This window comes from Myripristis murdjan, chromosome 21 (assembly GCF_902150065.1).
Source record: "Myripristis murdjan chromosome 21, fMyrMur1.1, whole genome shotgun sequence".
NCBI lineage: Eukaryota > Metazoa > Chordata > Actinopteri > Holocentriformes > Holocentridae > Myripristis > Myripristis murdjan.
This window is the reverse complement of record NC_044000.1, coordinates 589477-613114: the sequence shown is the minus strand read 5'-3', so window position 1 is coordinate 613114 and position 23638 is coordinate 589477. Positions and strand designations below refer to the sequence as shown.

The window sequence follows — 23638 nt, the reverse complement described above, 5'->3', positions numbered from 1 at the left end:
AAACTATACAGTGGCGGTTCTGCCTATGTGCCGCCCTAGGCGAAATTACTGGCTTGCGCCCTTCCATGTTAGATACTACTCCTACCGGCCATGGCACCAGGCGGGCCGACCGCGGCACTGACCACTCACCTGTCAGATCCCGCAGACCTGACCGGGTGGGCGCGGTACCAGCCGGTGCCGCGACCGACCCGCCTGATGCAGGCCGGTGGCTTTTTTATTCAAACAAGATTTTGTCCATATAAAAAGTAGCCTATTTTCCAAAAAATGGTCTTGAAAAAGAGGGGTCATCTTAAAATCAGGGTCGTCTTTTATGCGGGTCAATATGGTAGGCCTAGTCTAGAAAACTGGCGATTTTTTATTTTTTATTTTATTATTTTATTTTGATTAAATTTGCACTTCCGGGATCTATGAACTACCACCCACGTGAAATTGACTTTCAGTGGACAGCGTTTGCGTGGTGGCCATACGACACGGATCCTAATTGACTTTCAGTGGACGCTGTTTCTGTGGTGGCCAGACGTAATTATAACAGGTTATGTGCCAGGAGCACGCAATGCGTTGTTAAGAGGTCGTGCTCATTTCACGGATTTCTGTGAGATCAGGTTGTTTCTCTCTGCCCATCGTTTAACTTAGCTTAACTTAGCCTAGCGGCTAGCAATGGCTTCCTCTTCCTCAGATGCATTCCAGGGGCCAGAATGGGGAACGTCGAATCAAATTTGAAGCTGCTGGCTAAGGATAAGCGCAAATATGGTGTAGTGTTGAATTAGTGTTGAATCGGTGTGTGCTTATGCAAAAACAATGGCGGACGCTGTAGTTTTCTCTGGACCCCTGCCCAATCTGACCTCGGACGATATGTTTAGCCGCATGTCATCCCTCTGCCGCTGGCTGTCCAGCTAGTGTCCAGAAAATGATGTGGGCTTTACTGATAATTGGCATTCATTCTGGGGAAAACCTGAGGCCTGTATCACAAAGCGGGATTAAGGGGTTAGCGAGATAACTTCAGGCTCAACTCCGGATTTTCTGTATCACAAAGCTGGTTCACCTCTGATCGGGATAGAAAACCTGTTCTAATCCTGCCCTGAAAGCTAGCCTGCTCCGGGGCAGGCTAACTTTCAGGATAGGATTGAATCCTACATAAAGCACCGCCCCCTGGCCAATCAGCTGTTTGCCAAACCGTGGCCTGCCCAATCATTGAGGATCCCCTTGAACAACGAGTCCAAATAGTGAGGAGAGCATTACGCGTGAAAGGATTTTCCTGGACCGGTCATATCCGTTAGATTTTGCCGACGACTCTCTGTATGAGAGAGAGGCTGTAATATTAATGTGAAGCAGCTTCAGCCTGGCTAACAGGCTGAAGATCATTAAAGGAAATTTGATAATTAAAAGTATTTTTAGAGGCGTTTCACAACATTTTAGGGACATTTAAAATGGCACAATTAATTAGCTCTAAATATTTTGGGGGGGGCAAATTATTTCTGTGTGAGAGAATGGGCCTGATTGACAGCTGAGGGGTTACACCTGGGGGAATTCAACTATACCTGTCATACACGCAGCACATCTGTGCAGTGCAGTGAGTTCATGGGTTTCAGCGTCAGATGTGGACTGACTTCAGCTATTGATGTGTAATTTGTGCATTTATGCAGTCGGCAATTCGTTGCCAAGCATTCTGCCTTCTCACAGCAGCCGCGGTGCTCGATTTGGTGTGTAGATGTTTTTTCTCCTCATACTTTTCCAGTATAATATGCCTGACCCCCACCATGAAATACGCTGTGCGTTTTTCCTTGTCACTCATGTTTGTGATTGGTCGGCTGCCTCAGACTCCGCCCCTTATAGGTGCGCGTTCACGGCTCTTGATGAGGCAAACCTGGAACGAATGAGCGAGTTGATAACCAGCGTCGTGATACCGGTTATCCCTGATCACCATGATCTCGATTAGTGTAGCCGGATATGTCTGTGCAATCAAGGGAAAACTAAGCTTGCTTCGTGATACAGGCCTCAGGTCTAATTAGTAATATGGACAAGTTTCTTATACCTAAAGCCTGACAACCCAGAGATGAGACCAGGAGGCAGAGTTGCAGTCCTACACGCTTCTCTGCGCTTCCATTAGAGCAGTTATCCACCCATATGCCCATAGAGACTGTGTCTGCCTACCAACCACTGAAATTAGCTCAATCAAAAGCAAACAAAAACATGATAAAAATCAACACCTCCTCTACTAATACTAATGTAAGTAGCGAGAAGATAATTAAATGTGGGCTCTTGAATATAAGATCACTGTCACCTAAAGCACTATTAGTAAATTATTTGATATCCGATTTAAATATTGACCTATTTTCCTTGACTGATACCTGGCTTAGTGAAAATGATTATGTGGGCATTAATGAGTCAACCCCTCCTAGTCATATTAACATTCACATTCCTCGGGATGGTCGAGGGGTGGAGTTGCAGCTATTTTTTAACTCAAAATTATCTATAAAACCAAAACCTAAATTTAAGTGTTATTCATTTGAAAGCCTAATTCTTACTCTTTTTAATCCAGCTTGGAAGACAGTCTTGGAAGACAGTCAGTATTTGCTATAATATACCAGCCTCCTAATTCAGCGTATTCTGAATTTGTCAGAGTTCTTATCCGTTTTCGTTCTCAGCACTGATAAAATGATTATAGTTGGAGATTTTGACATCCATACCGACACAGAAAACTCTCTTAACACGGTATTCATCTCATTATTGGATTCAATTGGCTTCTCTCAGAGAGTGAATGAACCTACTCATAAAGATAACCACACTCTCGACCTTGTCCTTATTTATGGAATTGACATTGAACATTTGACAGTGTTTCCACAGAATCCTCTCTTATCTGACCACTATCTGATAACCTTTGAATTCCTTCTTCAGGATTACTTGCCATTGGAAAAAAGTGTTTCCACTAGATGCTTATCTGATACTGCTGTAGCTAAATTTAAGGAGGAAATCCCATCAGCATTTAATTTATTACCATGCCTAAATTCAACTAATGACTCTTATGCTACCTTTAGTCCCTCACAAATTGACAGTCTCTTTGATAGTGTTGCAGCCTCACTGCGAACGACACTTGATGCCGTCGCTCCTCTTAAAAAGAAGATTATAAAACAAAAGAGGTTAGCTTCATGGTCTAACTTGCTGAAACTTGAACTGAAATGAACCTCACAGAGACTCGAAAGGTTATGGAGCTCTACAAAAAAAGAAGAATCTCGCTTATCCTGGCAAGACAGTCTTAAAATTTACAGAAAGGCCCTCTGCGTCGCTAAAACAGCCTTCTATTCATCTCTGATAGAAGAAAATTAAAATAATCCCAGGTTTCTTTTTAGCACGTTAGCTAGACTTTCAAAGAGTCATAACTCTGCTGATCCTTGTATTCCTACAACTCTCAGTAGTAATGACTTCATGAACTTTTTTAATGATAAGATTCTAGCTATTAGAGACAAAATTGATAACCTCCTACCCACAATTGGCATTAACGCAACCCCCTTAGAGACTTCTGTCAAAGATTATAATTTAGAGGCTTTTCCCCTGATTAATCTCTCAGAGCTAACTTCATTTAACTCCGCCTCTAATTCATCTACCTGTCTCCTAGACCCTATCCCAACTAGGCTGCTTAAAGAAATATTACCTTTAGTTAGCACATCTCTTCTAGATATGATCAATATGTCTCTATCGACAGGTTACATGCCACAGTCATTTAAAGTAGCTATAATTAAACCGCTTCTCAAAAAACCTACCCTTGACTCAGATGTCTTAGCCAACTATAGACCAATAAGTATAGACCAAAAAGTAGTCGCTAACCAGCTCTGTAACTACTTAGAGCACAATGAACTATTTGAAAACTTTCAGTCAGGATTTAGAGTACACCATAGCTGGTTAGAGTTACTAATGACCTCCTAACTGCATCAGATAATGGATTTCCCTCTGTACTTGTATTATTGGATCTCAGTGCAGCATTTGATACTATTGACCATCACATCCTATTACAGAGTTTAGAGCAATTAATTGGCATTAAAGGAACTGCTGGTTTAGCTGGTTTAATTCCTATTTATTAGATCAATATAGGTAATATTAAACGGAAACACTCCGTAAATTTCCACTGTTATGCAGACGATACTCAGATGTACTTATCCATAAAGCCAGCTAAGCAAACTTCAAGCCTGCCTTAAGGATATAAAGGCCTGGATGGCCACCAATTTTCTACTATTAAACTGAAGTTATCATGTTCGGCCCTAAATACCTTAGGGAATCATTTTCTAATGATATAGCTACTCTGGACGGCATTACCTTGGCCTCCAATTCCACAGTAAGGAACCTCGGAGTTATTTTTGATGAGGATTTGTCCTTTAACTCCCATAAACCTAAACTCCCACCACCCCCCACATCCACATCTGGACTAGACTTGAGCAATAATTGTGCTGCTTCTATATTGCTTTTATTATGTATTTTTCTTTTTTTTTATATTTATTTATTTATTTATCTATTTATTATTATATGTTATGTTTTGAGCTGCTGGATACCTGAATTTCCCTGTGGGATGAATAAAGTATCTTCTATTCTTCTATTCTATTCTATTCTATTCTATTCTATTCTATTCTATTCTATTAAACAGATCTCTAAAACTGCCTTTTTTCACTTATGTAATATTTCAAGAGTCCGGCATATCCTGTCTCAGAGTGACGCAGAAAAATTAATCCACGCCTTTGTTACCTCTAGGTTAGACTACTGTAAAATTATCAGGCTTTACCAGCAAGTCGTTAAAGACTCCCCAAAATTACTAGAACGGGAGGAAGATCTTTCCAATTCCAGGCTCCTGGAACAAACTTCCGGTCTCGGTTCGGAGGGCAGATTCTCTCTCTACCTTTAAGAGCCCAGCCCAGGTTGCCCTGGACCAGCCCTTAGTTATGCTACTATAGGCTACTATATTCACTGATTAGTCCCGCCTCTCTGTTTGGAGGTAGGGTGATCAGTGAAATCACCTGGTGGAGTTGTTGGTTGGAATGAAAACCTGCAGCCTCTTGGCCCTCCATGGCATGAGTTTGACACCCCTGGCCTAGACTGTCGTGGGACTTCATACCATGCTCTGAGCACTTTCCTCATTCTTAATCTTCCTCTTTCCTTTTCTTCATAAAGTATGTTATCTCTCCTCTTTCTTAACTATTTATTATGAAGTAGTGTGTGAGTCAAGTCTGTATTTATTGCATGTCAACTGTGTTACTGTAATATCATTACACTGAATAATAGTTTTACTCAATTAAATATGTCCTATTTAGAAGGATCTTTCTGGAAAAATCAATGTGTGTTTGATTATAGCAGCAATGTTACCTTTAGGCCTGAAAAACAGTAAAAATGTCAACTATGATACTGTCAACTATGTTACCCTGTAAAGGTAACTTGGTGGACTAAGAGTGACATAATTGCCACCCATGATATGTTCTTGACACTTTTTTTTTTGTATATAGTTTTCAGGAGTTCATTTAATATAATACATTGCAGTAAATTCAAAAAACAACATTGTTTTTATAAATATTCTTAAAAAGTAAACTTGTTTTCAGGAAAATGCCACTAACTGCTGCAGAAAAGCAGCATCATTACCATGCATGGAGCGATGCTGACCCCGCAAAACGGGAGGCATACTTTTGACTGAATTTTGACTGAATGGAACACTACTTTGTTAATGTGCTATTTTGGTTAAGTTTTGCACTAAATTTAAAGCACTTTTGTTTTTGTTCAATGTTTTGACTGAAGAATTAATATTTTCTTGCTCAGGATGTGGTGCTGATGTGCTGACGGTGAGTGTATTGTTTCCTTCCGGTCCTAGAGCAGTGTTCGGTTGCTACTGTTGTTGTTAGCGTTGTTAGTGTTTTGTTTTTTTTTTTTCGCATCTTAAACTATCCTAATCTGCATGTATTACGCTTGTAGTATATCACCTGTTTGCACATCCACACATTAACTTGTTTCGCCAAAGCGTATAACATGTTATTCATCCTTAGCAACTTTTCTCTCTGCCCATCGTTTAAACTTAGCTTAACTTAGCCTAGCGGCTAGCAATGGCTTCCTCTTCCTCAGATGCATTCCAGGGGCCAGAATGGGGAACGTCGAATCAAATTTGAAGCTGCTGGCTAAGGATAGCGCAAATATGTGTAGTGTTGAATTAGTGTTGAATCGGTGTGTGCTTATGCAAAAACAATGGCGCGGACGCTGTAGTTTTCTCTGGACCCCTGCCCAATCTGACCTCGGACGATATGTTTAGCCGCATGTCATCCCTCTGCCGCTGGCTGTCCAGCTAGTGTCCAGAAAATGATGTGGGCTTTACTGATAATTGGCATTCATTCTGGGGAAAACCTGAGGCCTGTATCACAAAGCGGGATTAAGGGGTTAGCGAGATAACTTCAGGCTCAACTCCGGATTTTCTGTATCACAAAGCTGGTTCACCTCTGATCGGGATAGAAAACCTGTTCTAATCCTGCCCTGAAAGCTAGCCTGCTCCGGGGCAGGCTAACTTTCAGGATAGGATTGAATCCTACATAAAGCACCGCCCCCTGGCCAATCAGCTGTTTGCCAAACCGTGGCCTGCCCAATCATTGAGGATCCCCTTGAATCTTCATAAAGATTGATTGATTTTCAGTTTTCACATTTTTTGATTTGCATTTGATACACTTTTGTCTTGTTTTTTGAGGGTTATAGGATCACAGATTTATTTGGTCACAAAATTTTTGTGGTTTGTCTGTAAAATTGCAGTTAATAAACTTGTACGCGATCCATACAAACTAGATGTATTATTTGTTATGTCACAATAATACCAAATGGTTTTAATTAAATGCAAGAGATGGAATATGCAGCTTGCTAATATAAAGTAATAATAAATAGTTAATTTAGTTCATGATTATGTTATATGCTAAAGAGGTACACACTTCATAGCTTTACATAGTGTTTAGGGAACACTATGTAAATGATTAGAAACTAAGCTAAGCAAACTTCAAGCCTCATTTACATAGTGTTTAGGGAACACTATGTAAATGATTAGAAACCTAGTAGCTATGAAGTGCGTACCTCACAATGAATTTCTGAAGTTTTTGGAGAAAATATCTAGACCGTTAAATGCATTCTCTGAAATAAGGGGTTAAATTAAAAAAAAAAAAAAAAAAGTAATTCTCTTTATTAATTGGGGATTACAATTAAACATGTAGGTAAATGGGCACATATTCTTCCAGGAACAATGCATTTTTTTTTTAATATCTGGTGTGTATCCAGAGTTAAAACTTTACTGTTTTTGTCTGTAACATAGTTGACCAAATAATCAGTTAACATCTCTGTTAAATAAATATCTGAAATCAGTATGAGCTTGAGCTTGGAAATTACGAAAAAACATAACATTTCAGGGGTACTTTTTAAGGAAAAAATAAATATATTGGCAAAAATTAACTTTTTTTTTCCAGAAATTTACAAACTCAAAAAGTCCTGCAATTGTATATTGACCCATCTGGCCTCTGACAGCTTACTGGGTTTGTTCGCTCTGATGAACTGGTGTATACCATTGTGCACAGCCTTGCCTGCTTTAATAAATATTTCTCCAGTTTTATTTGACAAAAGTGTTTCCGGAGTTTTGCTGAACATGTCATGCTGGCCGCGTCCAAGCTGTCACCCCCAGCACAACTGTTGACTATGCTTAGAACTACAATAAAAACATGCTAAGTGTATTCACTGAAGGAAACAGATCAAGGAAATCCCACAAGAATAGTCAAGTTAAATATAAATAAATATAGCCACAGAAACTCATTCTCATACATAAAATGTAATGTTCCATTCATTCATGGAATTAGGGCCAGTCTTTCAAGTTAACATAAATTTCATATAATTAAAGACACAATTCATGTAAAATATACAGTCCTGAGAGTGCTGTAAACCGCTATGGTGAAGGTGGACAGTGTTTTGCAAAATTCAAGGGAACAAGACATTTACCAGTGCTGTTTGAATCAAGTCATAAACTGCAAATTGATCCCTGACATCGGTTCTTTGTTTCCCTTCAGACATGACAATATTTTGAATATCAGCCTTGAGCAGGCTTTCTCTTGTTAATGTATTTACAGTTTTCTGTTCACAGTAGCAGATCACTGACAGTCATTACAGCCCTTTAACCTTTACAGTTATTTTGTAAGGGCATTGCAAACATGTCATAAACACTTTCTACATTATAATCACATCAGTAAATTCCATGCATTATAATGCATTAGCAATCTGATATGACTGTGTTATGAGATTTTTAGTTGGCCCAGAAAGTTGATTGTGCATTGTGGATATGATAGTATGTGCTTGTTTTAATAATTATAATGAGCTCATTAATGCATTTATAAAAGCTTTGTAATGCCTTATAGGCAAATTTTAAAGCAAAGGGGTTCTTCTACCAACCATTTGGCTCCACAAGAATGATCATATGGTATCTCTCTGAGTCAGCAACACTGTGATTTTGATTTCTGTGTTTCTCTCTCTCTCATCAAGCACAAAGGAAACAGTCATTGTGGAGTGATTTGCTGTAAGAAATTCCTCAAAAGCTCCTTCATCTAGTTTGTTGATGATGTATGAAGCTAAGGGGAGAAGTCAGGCAGAACTGCTCACTGCTCTTTTTAGTTTTCAGTTTGAACTTTTGTCTTTGATCTGCAGACTGTTTTTCCCTTCTTTATTGGGCAAAAACACACATGAGAGACTGGAATAGATTTTTGTCTTGGCCTGTAATTCCATGTACCTCTGAAAACATACTGTGATAGGATAATGCTATAATGACAATATAATTACCTATATCTAGCCCCACAATGTGAATGGGACCACATTCAATGCTCTGAATAATGAGTAGAGATGCAAATCACTTGATCAGTCCTCTCCACTGATGTGCCACTTCATGTCTCTTTGAAAAGAAATAGAAATGACCACTAATCTAATGATGAGGAGGTGGCAAATTGTGTCCAGCAAGGACAATTGTGTTTCAGATGGAGGTGATAACATGGTGTGGAGGCAATGGCAAGGTCAGAAGGTCAATGATAAAGTCTCTATTAGCCAGACAACTAACTGTCCGTGCTGTAATTAGAGTCCCCAATAGGTTATCACCATCACCATTTCTGAAACAAAAGCTTGACCTTGGGAGAAAATATCTACATCAGCGAAAATACAGGAGTATGACTGAGTTCAAGATTAGTTTATACCAGGGGTTGCCAAACTTTTTCATGTTAAGACCCACGTGAACACACAGGAAAATATAGCTTCCAACTGGAACCGGAAATGTGTAGAGCCTTTTTTGGTTCCACAAAGAACCTTTCAGACCATGGTTCTTTAAAAAAATAATTTTAAATGGTTCAAAGGTGCCTCAAAGAGCCATAAAAGGAAACAACTCAGGAAACAACAGGAACCAGCAATGGTTCAAAAAAGAGAGAAGAGAGATGGTACATGGAAGTAGCAGTTAAATCTAATTTCTTAAAGAAAAAATAAAGGTAACAACTGAAAAAAATTCAGTTCAATTCAATTCAATTTTATTTGTATAGTGCCAAATCATAACAAAAGTTACCTCAAGGTGCTTTACAGAGACATTGCAGGACATAGAATACTGCAAGTTTGACATAGGGCTGTATAGTAGTACTACTACTGGTCGGTGCTTTGCCATCACAGATGCAGACTACAGCTCCAGGCGCAGAAATACCTGCTGAGAAGCGACAGGCGTACAGAGAAAGAGGATGGCCAGTTAGAAACATGCATTAATGGAAAATGGATATGTGAGGAAGGAGAGAGGAGTGAGAGAGCTTAGTGCGTCATGGAAGAACCCCCGGCAGTCTAGGCCTATAGCAGCATTACTACATTACTGGGACAGTAATTATAAGCTTTATCAAAAAAGGTTTTAAACCTTTTCTTAAACGAAGAGAGGGTGTCTGCTTCTTGGAGCCAAATTGGAAGATGGTTCCACAGGAGAGGAGCCTGACAGCTGAAGCTCTGCCTCCCATTGTACCTTTGGAGACTGTAGGAACCACAAGTAAGCCTGCATGTTGGGAGTGCAGTGCTCTAGTTGGGTGGAAAGGCACAATGAGCTCATTAAGATAAGATGGTGCCTGACTGTGCAGGAGCTGCAGGCATCCCCTCACTAAACAGGTGCACAGTTCCAATACACACACTGCCAAATACATGTACAGTATGTATCGGATTACAATGTGTTATTGGTGTAGTTTGTTTTGATTGTGTTAATCTGCTAAAGATGGATCCTATTTAGTGGATTAATATGTTAGTTGGTTTATTTTCAGATGTTTTCTTTTGCTATGTTGTCAAATCTGGTTCTGATTACTCTCCTTCTCAGAGGTGGTTCCTGAGATCAACATCCTCATGGAGGCGCGTCCCTGAGAGTGTTGCTGATGATGGCCTCGCGTGTGCATTCAGCCTCATTGGAGTGAACCAAGTGGACTGAAGAGAGGGGGGAGGTTGGGAATGAGTTAAGTTATGTTGGTTTATTGTTTAACTGTTAAAGATATGGTAAATTAGTCGGTGTAACATTTAAATATGTCTATATTGTCAATATAGACTATAGAATTGCCGTATAGAATTACCATTGGTAGATGATGGGAGATACATATACTGGGTGGATGTCAGTGTGTTTTTTGTCTTGGTTGAGGGTAGAGGGGAATCTATGTCTCTCCCTACTCTTGCTTGTATCTGTGTTGAATGCAAGAGCTGAGTAAAGGACAGAGCTCTGCTGCAACTTGGGTGCTGTGTTTCTTCCTGCTGGCTGCACATCTCAGTAGCCGCCACCATCCACAGTTTAGTAAGGGACAGTTTACCATCAAAACCTTACACTGACCATTAAGGGCTTTGTAGGTGAGAAAGAGGATTTTAAATTCTGTTTTGGATTTTACAGGGAGCCAGTGCAGAGAAGCTAATATGGGAGTGATATGATCTCTCTTCTTAGTTCCAGTCAATACATGTGCAGCAGCACTCTGAGTCAATTGAGTCTTTAGAGAGTTGTTGAGGCAGCCTGAGAGAAAAGAGTTGCAATAATCCAGCCCAGAAGTCACGGACGTAATTTGGGGAGGGGGCAGGGGGGGCATGTCCTCTCCATGTTTTCAAAAGGCAGTTTTGGTCCTTGCAGTTTTTACTGTCCAAAAAAATGTTATGCTATATTAAATGGAGACAGGTCAAGCACTAGGACCCAGTGGAAAACAGCCGCTCAAGCTGGGGTGTATTCAGCGCAGACGTACCGGTATGTAACGTCCAGCTAACAGAAACGATAAAGTTCTGAACAACCTGTTGCATTTCACAAGTATTTCAAGTATGGAAGCCGAGAGGGCCATTCTCCTCGCGATTGTAGCCAAAGAACTGTCTGAGCAGGACATTACTTTACATGGATCATTAATTATAGGGGTACTGCAATACATTCAATGTCCACTATGAAAAAAACAGTTATTGTTAAACATTGTTTCTAAGATTTGTACCATAGGCCTACACAAATGAGTTTTAAGTTTTAAGTTGAATAAAAGTTGGAGCACTGTCGTTTTAAATCATGGAGGCTTAAATACAGACTGATGCTGAATTTTATTCAACTTAAAACTTAAAACATGGTGGTTAGAAAAAAAAAAAAAACTTTTATTCCATTTTATAAACAGTGGTTGGTAAGTGATAGTTCAGCTCACAAGAGGTGCATAAACACAGCAGAGTACAGCAGATCCGTCACCTGAAATGTTTCTCTTCTCATCCTAAAATGAGCAACAAAGGTCGGGTCAGTGTAGTTTGGAACTACAGTTTCCACATAACCACCGATCTGGGCTGGAGGTCTCCTCCTGCGTCTGATCGCTAAAGCAGTGGCAGTGATGTCCAAAGTCTTTTGCAGTGCCCCTGTTATTAGTGATCCATTTAAAGTAATATCCTCAGTCAGTTCTTCCACCACAATCGTGAGGAGAATGGCCCTCTCAGCTTCCATACTTCCAACACTTGTGTAATGCAACAGGTTGTTCAGAGCTTTATCGTTTCTGATAGACTGACGTTACGTACCGGTACGTCTACGTTGAATACACCCCTGGACTTGCTCACGGGTGAAAAAAAAAGAAAAAAAAGCATTGTGCATCACCGGTGTTTAGCTAGTTAGCCAGGAGTCCGTCTTCATCTCCCACTGTAAGTCCAATGATCGAAGACAATGTGTTTGAAAGCTTTGGCTAAGTTGATTATGGGGTCATTCCATGTCATTTCACCAAATGGCCCACGCACTTGGGTCTCAAAAAATTCTGAAAAATTCACCAGTTGTTCCTTATTTATCCAATAGGCACACTGTAAAATTTTAGTTTGCTCGGATGGATACCTTTTGAGATTTGGCCAATTTAGTGAGGGGCGTATGTGTCGATTTTGGTGCGATTTTCGCGCGTCCTTATTTTTATTTTCAGGTGTCAATATCTCAGGAACTACACCACATAGGAAACTGAAATTTGGTACGATAATGCACCTCTACCAACTCTCTCAGAATATACAAAAACATCTGTCATACATCACAACTGCTAGGCATGCCAGCCCCTCAAAAATGTAAAAAAAAATTATGCAGGTTTTGTGGTCGACCATGTTTGGGCCTTCAGAAAACAACTTTGTTTTTGCTCCAGCTTCTTGATTTTTTCAGAGCTTTGAGATACATACATGGACTGTTCAAAGCATTAATGGTTAGTCAGATATATGCATCAGTTTCTGGATGGCAGCTTCTCCAAATCCAAAAAAAAGTTTTCATGTCACATTTTCATTGGCCCATAACTGCATGTGGGAATGTCTTAAAAAATCTGATTTTTGTTTTAATTTAAAGTTCAAAGCTTGCTCTTTCTTGGGATATGAACCATTTTTTCTTCATGCAAGTTCTTCATTTTTTTTTTTTTTTTTTTTTTTTCACCACCCGCAAATATTGAAATTCCTCAATATTAGACCATTGTAGTTTGCTTCTGTGTCTTATATTCATTTATTGTTTGTTATTTGGTCATTATTAACCTAAAATACAATGACCATTGCACCAGAAATACATTTATTTGTCAAAACATCAACATTTTCATGAACCTTTTACCAAATCTCTTAAACTGCACATTCATACAGTTCGGGTTTTCGCTTCCAAATTTCCACAGTAAAGTACCCATTCTGAATTTAACCATACATAAAATATGTTTAAAATTGACTGCTTTACAAATTGAAACCATTTTGGTGTGATTATCTTCAAAATTGAAAAATTGTAAAATGTCACACAGCACTATGCAGTAAAGTGCCCATTCTGTGCCCATTCTTCATTTTTTCAATTTTGAAGATAATCACACCAAAATTGTCTCAATTTGTAAAGTTTGCAAAATTAAGAATGGGCACAGAATGGGTATTTTACTGCACAGAAAAGTGCAGTAAAGGCTCAGGATGCTTTGGTGTTCTGTTGTTCTGTTGTTGTCATTTGTCCCAGTTTGTCCTTATCTCCCTGCCTCTGTCTCTTTGTCTCTCTCTCTCTCTCCCCTTTCCACCCAACTGGTAGAGGTAGATGACCGTCCACCCTGACTCTGGTTCTACCTGAGGGTTCTTCCCGTTAAAGGGGAGTTTTACGTTGTCACTGTCATCAAGAGCATGCTCAGGAGGGAATCTGTTGGGTTTCTTTGTTTTTGTTTTTTTTAGCATCAAATCACAACAAAGTTATCTCATGACGCTTTACAGGTAGAGCAGGTAAAGACCACGCTCTACAAGTTAGAGAAGAAAAAACCAAGCTGTATATACCAAACAGTATATTTAATTTGAACAAAGCAAATAACAATTTACCCAAACTAAATAAGAAAATGAACACACAAAAAACCAAACAAAAAATAGTTTTTAAGTGTCAAAACAGTAGGTCTCCTCTTGTCCTGGCACTTTTAACAAAAGCCTGCCCTGATGCTTGTGAGGTCCGACGGCTCTCAGACCATGAAAGCAAGAGCCAGTCCTTCACGCGAAGCAGAAGGGGCTTGTAATACCAGAGGCTGGCCAGGGGATGTGACGACATAAAAAGAGAGATGATAAAAGCACAGAGCCAAAGCAGCAGCCACTCTGGGAAGGGGGAAGCCAAACAAATGTAAACAAAGCACACAAATGAAGTTAATAAATAACTGATGAACAAGTGATAACTGGTTGAAATAGTTTATACTTGTACCTACCACTAGGCTGGGCCACAGTGCAGCCTCACCACGGAGGGCGGGAGCCTTCAACGAGAGGCTAACGCTGCAGCAGGAAAATATACCAAAACAGAATAGTTAACAGAGAGCTGAGTGATGACTAGCAGGAAAGGCAGGCAGACACCAACTCACCAAGCCAACAGGCACCCACACCACAGCGGGCCTCCAGCGGAGCAGTCCGTCCACCCCTGGACCAGCCACGCTACAAACCAGTGCAGAGACTGTCACTGAGGCGCCTGTTGCGCATTCAGAGATAAGGGGAAGGCATGATGCCTTACCTGTGTGGTAATGTATGAACCTTGACGGCCACCACGGCAAACAAAGACCCAGCTGCCCGCCACGCTGCAGCTACCATGGGAGATGCTTGGAGAAGAGAGACAGAGGCCAAGGCATGGGTGCACCTGAATATAAATACGCCCTGCCCCGCCCGATAATTAGTGCAGCGGGAAGTTGGCATAGTGCCACACAGTGGTTGGGAGGGAGAGGACCTCTTGCCACATAGCCCTCCCATGAACCACCTGTCTCCATGCTGGGACCAGGATTCAACTTATGTGGGAGCCAGTGGGAGCTGAGCTCCCATAAGGGGAGGTTTGAGTTCCCAGGAAATTAGTAAAATCATGAATCTATGAGGGTCGCTAATACATTACATTACAAACATTATTTTATAACACACAAAATGCAACATGTTTTCCAATAGATCTAAACAGACCATATTGTCTCATAAATGATAGAGAGTATGGTTGTACTTTACTAACAAGCCATCGTGGTTTGCAATAGACTATTGTGTTATTCTTTTTGAGAGTGTATGAGCCACAAGCATTCCATCCCATCTGGAAGAAGAAACAACACTTGTATCAGCCAACATTCTATTTATGGAGTATTAGTGTAGACTAAAAAAAAATACTGTTGCTTGGGTCTACAAGCCTTGCTATTTTTTTTTTTTTTCCCACAAAGAAACAAAAAACAACTTCAAACAACTGGAAATTACCTGCTAGCATGACAGCTGGCATTAGGTTTGGACTGTCTGGACTCACTGTTGTTTCACAACCATGGACAGTGGTGTTTGTGGGGTGTAGTCAGTCACTTCATGCCAACATACCAGGAGATTGATTGTTTTTTTTTCCTGTTGTTGTATTGCAGACATCTCAGGCAGTTTTGGGTTGTTGAAATCTACTTGATAGAATTGTTGCAACTAGTGGGCTGCTGTGTGTTTTGTGCCAAAGTGTTGGACCATGTAATGAGCAGGGAAGTATTTCTCTCTCTCTCTCTCTCTCTCTCTCTCTCTCTCTCTCTCTCTCTCTCTCTCTCTCTCTCTCTCTCCCTCTTTCTCTCTCTCAGAAAACACACCGCATTAGGCAATTATTTATTTAGCCTATCCACATCCTCACTTTTTTCAGAGACTCGCATGAATCTCAGACTATACTTCGAACCATGGCTGGGACCCATCAGTGGGTCGAGACCCATAGTTTGAAAATCAAAGGTTCTGCTTCTGGATTGATGTGATATCATATCCCTCACTAAGGATTTTGTGAGTAACTGCCTCCATCTGCTTCAGTGGAAGTTGTTGAAAAGGGTGAAATTTTAATATTTTGTTCTTTATTTGAGAGAAGGTTTGTATTAACTTCAGGGTAAAATAAATAAATAAATAAATAAATACCTGGCATGAACAGTGCTCTGTTAATTTTTCCAAAAGCATTAGGTTGCTTTCTCACTTAGAAGTCACTATTCATTGTTCTGTAGATATAATAAGGCATACCCAGATGGGCATTTAAAGACACTAAATGCAAGCTGTGTTTTCATCCACGCAGTGTGTATTCATAGTTTTGATGTCACTGGGTCTTTGACACAGTGCCAGTTCAAGCCACTGGAGTGAACACTGGGTCACTATTTGAGCCAATTTGGGGATAATGAACTAGCATGACGTCCGAGTCCAAGCCAACTGCTTTCTCATGTATTAAATGGACACCAGGTCAGTTTTGTCACAGCCTTTTTCCCCCTGACTCACTTAATACCCATTGAACAGAGGCAGGCAGACTGGATTAAATGGCCGCCAAAACAAAGCTCTCATTGAAGCAAGAGTCTATCAAAGCAGGTTTACACGAGGATGCAGTGTTTCCAAAGACCACAGAGACAAAGCAAACTAAAGGTTCCCCTCCGTGTTTGGACATGTGAGCAGGAAATGCTGATGAAAGTGTGTAATTAGAAGCTGAACTTGTTTGGAGGCTCTTGGGTGCACTGTTTTAAGCTTGGCTGTGGAGATGCAAGGCCAGTGGGAAGGAGAAGGTTCCACTGTTGGAGACCAGTCACTTAGCAACAGCACCTAACTCTGGCTTTTGAATGTAAGGGAAGTCCCCTGTTGGTAGACCAGGCTGGACATCACTACAGCAGAGCTGCTCTTTTCAGCATTAAATCAACACAGTGAAGGGTTAGAGTAAAGACTGTAGTCTCTATACACTTTTAAAAGCCAAAAAATATGCATTATGTTATGCAGAGCAGTTCCAGATAATAATATATGATAATTACTGTATACTGTTTATTCATTATTACCTCTCATTAGACATAAAACCTGCCACTGGCTATAATTTGCCTTACCAAAAGGAAGAGTATGCAAAGTTAAGATGTTATGTAAAAAACAAAACAAAACAAAAAAAACTTGTTAAGTTACACATTGGTAAGTCACAATATGTCATGTCTGAATGGTCATAACGTCTTTGTTGAAAGTTTACAATACAAAGAGGGGGCAACCTTCAAACCATCCCATTTCCCACCATTGGACAACTATTTAAGATGTCATCACTTTAAGTCTACTGCTCATACAGTGGATTTGGCCCCCTGACTAGTTTGCACAGTTTGCTAAGGAACTGCAGAACAATAACCTACCCGGAGACTCTGTTCCCATATCAAACCTCTTTAAGAGAATGGGAAACTGTCAGCACAAGTTTGACACCAAATATTATGCAAATAGATGTCCTGAATTACTGGACTTCATAATCACTGCCTGGGGCTAACTAGGAGTACAAGAAAAAAAAAAAAAAAACACTCCAATCAAGAGCCAATCTTGTATTTTTAGAACCAAAAGAGCATGTTTTTATGATAATATTGCACATTATGCCCAGGGGCTTGCTTATGTCCAGAGATTAGGTTGTTTTAAAAAACAGAAAAAAATAAAATTATATATATATATATATATATATATATATATATACACACCATGAAATTAACATCAAGAACTGTACATATAGCATGACGTAAGCATGAGGAAAGAAAGAGGGCATTTTTAAAGGTCTGTAATTATTAAAGGACTCACTGAAAAAGTCTCTTTATACTGCAACACAGCTTTAAGACACTTGCCCACCTCTGCTGTTCCTGCCATTAGAATGATTAATTTGCCATGCTATTACTAAGAGGTCACTTTGTGCTCCCCAAGACTGAACTTGCTCCCAGTGCTCTCTTTGTAGATTGAAAAAGGTACACTATGACACTGTGGCCTATTTGCAATTATTTATTATTTACTTGGTGAAGAGAGGTCAGTATTTGGACTCCAGTCAACCCTCTAATCCTTCCTGATTTCAGTTTAATTGCTGTCAGTCAGTCTCTGTTATCAAAACTTTTATGAGCGGTATAGTTTTATAGTGCTCAAAAAGGCTGCAGCGGACCTTTTCATTAAGAATAATACTACACGTGGAACATGTGTTTGCCATTACTTCATTTTTCCAGTGTCCCACATGTGTGCTCATGCAATGGTTAACAGTCTCCTACTGCCAAGATGCACTGTAGATCTCCAACCTTATAGGCTCCTTGTCTGTCTAAGCAGACCCACCATTGTGATGATGTCTTGATGATGATTTCCTGCCCATCTGAAGTGCATTGGACATAATGTAGCCTCCATAAAGATCAAACAGTGATACGTTACCTTTGAAAGTGGTTGATTGTGTCCACTTTAATTAACTGATCTGATGTTAGGTCTTTGTCTAAAGTAAAGTATCTAAAGCACTTTTTAGGCTAGTGCTTTGTTGAGTTGTCAGTTTTTCCACAAGTGAGCCCTGAGATAGGCTTTGAATTTACAAAAGCTGAAAAGGTACTCTTACCTGAGGGAAAGTAAAATAGGGAAATAATGAGTTGTACAAGTTCAAACTAAAATTTTGTCCTTTCTTACTATAAGGAGTTACGGAAACTTCTCATTGTAAGCATAAGCAGATATCTGTGTAGCTTTAACTGTATGGAGTTTCCCCCATCTTGTTTTGGCCCTCTGCACAAATATCTTTGAGATCCACTGCCAATTTCTAGTGGTTTGGCATGAGCATTGCATTTGGGACCATATCTAAATAACTGCAGACACTTCGAACATTTGAAGGGCACAGTTTTTGATTTGCTGCACCCAGAGCTGCGGGTGTTCTGTTTGCGCATAGCATTGATAAGGCTATTATAGTATATTCAGAGGCTATTTCTAACTGGTGAAAATGCCTGGCTTGGGGTATATAGAAGGGGCTCTGTCAAGACTGAGGAGTGCTTGGGCCCCTGGCACTCTAGTAATGGCTGCCAGGTCTTCTTGGATAATCAAGCGGGGAGCAGTCATATTTGTAGAAATGGCGTCTGAGATCAGACCAGCTTTGTGATGTTCTGGCAACACACAGCAGCACAGGGGTTTGAGCAAACTAATCTCTGTCTGCATGTATTTCTTTGGATGATAATTCTATATTCCACCAGGATCTTTTAATTCGATTATGTCTGGGCAACACTATAATTCCGTTACCATTCAGTGAATCAAATGAAGGACAGTTCATCTTTTTGATTAAAGTGATACATAGTATGATGGATATGGGCATGAAGTGTCTGTGTACTTGCATACGCATGCTGGAGGGGTCACTGGAGATTTGGAGAGCACGAGCTGATGAATTCTGGACCACAGTGTGCTGTGTTGACTGTAAAACTAGCCACAAACCTTGATTACTGGCTCTCCAAGGATAGGGACTGGGTATGAAAATGAAGTCCAACCACAAGAAGAAACTCACAGCAGATAATGGTCCACAGTGGGTATCAAGTGCTGTGGTAAACATTTACAAGAGTCAAGATAGTTCACCAAGGCTCTGTAATGTGTATTTTTTTCTCATGCTAGTCTTCATGTCAGACCCAAGCCTTGTATTTGGTTAGCAAGGGAGGGATTTAAGATAAGTTAAACCAGGGAGATATTTAAGCATGCCCCTCATCTAATAAGGCACTTGATACTATGTATATAACAGTAATAAATTGTATGGCAAAATGAGTCTTCAGTGTAGTGTGTATTATCTCTGGGGTTAGTTAGAAATGTCCGATGTTTAGAAGAACAGACACATACTCCACAGACACATACTGTACATCACTTTTTGCTGCAATTAAGGGAACAATCAGTTTTGTTGTGGCAACCAGGAGAACTACATCATCAAGTAACTGTATCTCCACCTCCAAAAGTGTTGGCCTCAGACCAGAAGTGGATTTCTCTGCAAACTGTGGCCTCATAGTGCAAACCATGCCCACATCAGTACAAGAAACATCCATGCCAGTATAAGACATACCCATGCCACTGAGCTTAAAACTACATTAAGCCATATTGCATACATTTTGTTGCAGTAAAATGACCCCTTGCAATGTGAGAGTCATCACTAAGGGTCTTCTTTTCACCATACAATTTTCTGCTAGCCTGCTGTTATTTCCTGGTTTTAGCTTTCTAAGTTTCCGTGTTGGATGGACAACAGGCTCCTTCTGTGCTCTCCACTTCACTCCTCGCCACTTCAGCTTCTTTCAAAACTTCCCTGAAACTGTACATTCTGCCTATGAATGCACCCAAGTTTCAGATCAGTTGTGTGAGTTGCATCTGTTGCAGTAATCACAGTTGGAGGTCAGAGACAAAATAACCCAAGTAATCTAGTAAGAGCCTTGTCAGAGTGAAATGTATCCCTCATTTCCATCCAAAAAACACATTTCCACCCTAGTCTTTCAGTTTTGTACAAGCAATCTGCCACATACCCAGGAGTGGCCTTTTGTGTTTACAAACAGAGTTTGTGCTCTCAATACCCTCTAGTTGTCAGAGCAGCAATACTCTCTTTGGATCATTGGATTTTCAATAATATCAACAAGAATTAAGTAGAATATCAGTGAGAACTGTGGTGGATTACATAATAGCATAGCAGAGTGCCAGCAATAAATGAACTTGGCCGCTTTGTTTGTTAAAATTCGGCAAACACATACAACAGAATGCCAATAGATATGTCACTATGTTATTGAAATATAATTGATGTCGAACCTATATTTTACAGAACTGTTTGTTACGATGAGTACCTTATAACATTAGTTAGTTAGTTATCCTCACTATGCTTGCTGGCGCATAGGGCAGCAACAAAGTCTCTCCACTTCAGTCTGTCTTAGGCCATCTTCTTAATGGTCCCCCAGCTCTGATGGTGTTGCTGCAGTTCCTTCTCTACCGTCCTATGCCATGTCACCTTGGGCCTCCCTCTCCTTCTCTTGCCCTCTGGGGTCCAGTGTAATGCGACTCTTGGGATAGCGTTGATGTTCATTCGGAGGACATGGCCAATCCAGGTCCATCTACGTCTGTTGATTATGGTGTGCATGTCATTTTGCTGAGTGATGTTAAGGAGTTTATTGTTCGAGATGGTCTTGGGTCAGAATACATACAGGATTTTGCGCAGGCAAGATGTGTGGAAGGTGGATAGTTTGTGGATGTGGTCTTCCAGCATTCTGCACCGTACAGCAGTGTTGACAGTACGCAGCTTTGATATATCTGGAGTTTTGTTTTGGTGCTGTATTGGTTTGATTTTCAGATTTGTCTGAGTCTTATGAAGGTTGTGTGTGATTTGTTGATCCGGTTTTGAATGTCCCCCATCATGGTGAATGATGCTTCCCAGGTATGTGAAGTGATCTGTGTTGTCCAAAACCTCTTCCTCTATTTTTATATGTGTTGCTGTATTGGTGTTGATGGGCATAACCTTGGTTTTATTGCTGTTTGACCTGGAGTCTGTCGGTTTTTTCCTGCAGGTGTGTGTGTGTGTGTGTGTGTGTGTGTGTGTGTGTGTGTGTGTGTGATAGGAGGGCAAGGTCATCCACAAAGTCAAGGTCTTCGAGGTTGGAATACAGGGTCCATCAGATCCGTCTTGCCTTGTCCTCTGTGCTCAGGACCTTACAACATAGAAGAGAGAAACTGAAACTGGCATTGATCATATTGTGCTACAATGGATCTAGTATTGATGCAGACATGGTATTGATAGTATTGATCTGCCTACCACTATCTCACATCTCCTTTCCTGTCAGCTTTCTACCGTTTTACAACAGTAGACAGCTTGCTGAGTGGAATTACAGTCAACATCATTCTGAAATGTCAACAGTGAAATACATTGTATTTGTCAACCCAGACATCTAGCAGTCCAAGCTGTAGCTATTGCTAATTAACTTTTGCTACCTAATGCCTTTAGCCAGTTAGCTACTTGCAGGAAAGTTGCACAGATCCTATTTGTTGTTGTTTGTTGTGCTTTTTTAAATCCCTGGGTGTGCAGAGAACTACCAAAACAAAAAGTGGATTTTTTGCAATGTAAATGAGGATAAAATGAAGATAAAATGGGCATAAATGGGCATCTTATGTGAGTGACCAAACAGCAGAGGATGCATGAGACAAGGGGAACACAACCACACACTGTACAAAGACTCAATGGCTTGTCTTTTAATGATTATTGTCTGTATCAATGGTGTTTGATCCACAGAAATGTGGTATGTATGCCTCAAAGAGAAGTTACATCCTATTACATTTTCTACTGATGAAAGAGACAGTTGTTTTGGCCTATTGGATTCTCCTCTCCCTCAGGCCACATTGACAGAGAGTCAATTCCCAGCAGAGAGGAACAATAACATGAGGTGCTTTGCCTCTCAGATATCTTAGCACTTCTTTGGGGACTTTTCATCCAGATGTGGAAGAGAACAGGTTCTGCTCCTTTCTCCCCAGATGCCACTCTTTAGTATCTGCCATTTAGATTCCATCTCTGCCTGCATATGTTTCTCGTGCAAACGGCACAGTATCAAATGTAGTTTGTTCTTGTCTTTGGTTTTGAAGAATGCCTCAGTAGCTGCCCCTTCTGTTGTCTTTTTTGCAATAATAATTATAGAGGAAAACTATGTAAGGTTTTTATTGCACATAAAGATTAATGGTCTAGATTTTAATTGCATTCTGATGATCTTTTTGCCATCTGTTATTCTTGCTCCTTTTCAGATTGTGAATGTATGAGCTCAAAGTTTTTTTAGTGCTATTCCATTCCATTTGAACTGGTAAAATCATAAATGCTCATTCATACACATGCCACATTCACCAATGCATGTCAGATCACATATGATATTTTCAGGCTCTAAAATACACCAAAGTACCCCACAAAAGACATTCACAAGTGGTACTGAGGTAGCAAAAAATCATCTTTATAAAATGTTTTGGGGCTATGGGCTATGAAGTGGTCTATCAGTTTATTTATTTGTCAGTATTTTGTTAATTTGTTCGTTCATTAGTTTGTTTACCATTGATCATTATTCAGTGAAAACTGGGAGAATATTGGACTTACAGCTACCTTTCAGCATTTAGAAAATTACACTGACCAGCCCAGAAGGGATACTACATCATTTGTCCATGTGTCCATGTGTCATGCATGATTTGTGACACCAACCTGATTTTGATGCAAAGTTGCAGTTTTCAATGAAACTGCAATTATATGTCAAAAACAAGTGACATATTTGGTGGAGATCTCATTATTCGCACGGGTGACATGATTCTTGTTGCCTTGTTTAAGATGATGATAACACAGGTCAAAAGGATCAAAATGCTTTATATCAGAGTTGCATATTTTGACACAAAATGATGTAATATTCCAGTGATGAATATGTCAACTCTTGGGAAACACAAGAAATAAACAGGAGAACAGGTCAAACTGTCCCAAAATGCTCAACAAAATGATGATTTTCATAGCTCTGTTTACTGAGTTGCACCATGAAATTCACAATCCTCCAAGACAAATGGGCTCAAGAGTCAATGAGCAAAAATGTGCATGTGACGGTGATGCATGTTTCTGGGTGTCCCCTGAGGCTTTGTGAAAGGAGTTATTCAGCAGGCTTACAGATGTAGGCAAGGATTTAAGAGTCAAGAGTGGGACTACCAGTTTGACACTGCTTCAGGCTAAAGCGAGGACTCAACAAGAGTCACCTGACCATCCTTCACTCAGAGTAGAGAGGGAACCACAACAGGCTTTACTAGTCTCAGCCACAACCTCCTAACTGAAGCCATTGGTGACAAAGCCACAGTTTTTACACAGTGATGCATTTCACTTTCAACAACATGAGGAAAAAATCAATTTCTTAAGTTAGAGCCCACTATTATGAGGAACAATGCTGCTTGAGATGATTGTATTTACTGTATCTCT

The 23638-nt window shown here is 40.1% G+C and overlaps 1 long non-coding RNA gene across 1 annotated transcript; it reads right to left on the bottom strand.

The window, feature by feature from the left end:
- Window positions 1-13759: 13759 nt before the first annotated feature.
- LOC115380146 (uncharacterized) lies at window positions 13760-14591 on the bottom strand. Its single transcript, XR_003930298.1, has 4 exons — window positions 14474-14591; window positions 14328-14397; window positions 14178-14241; window positions 13760-14070 (listed from the first exon to the last, which is right to left on the bottom strand). It is a non-coding gene; the product is annotated as an uncharacterized LOC115380146 (long non-coding RNA).
- Window positions 14592-23638: the final 9047 nt, after the last annotated feature.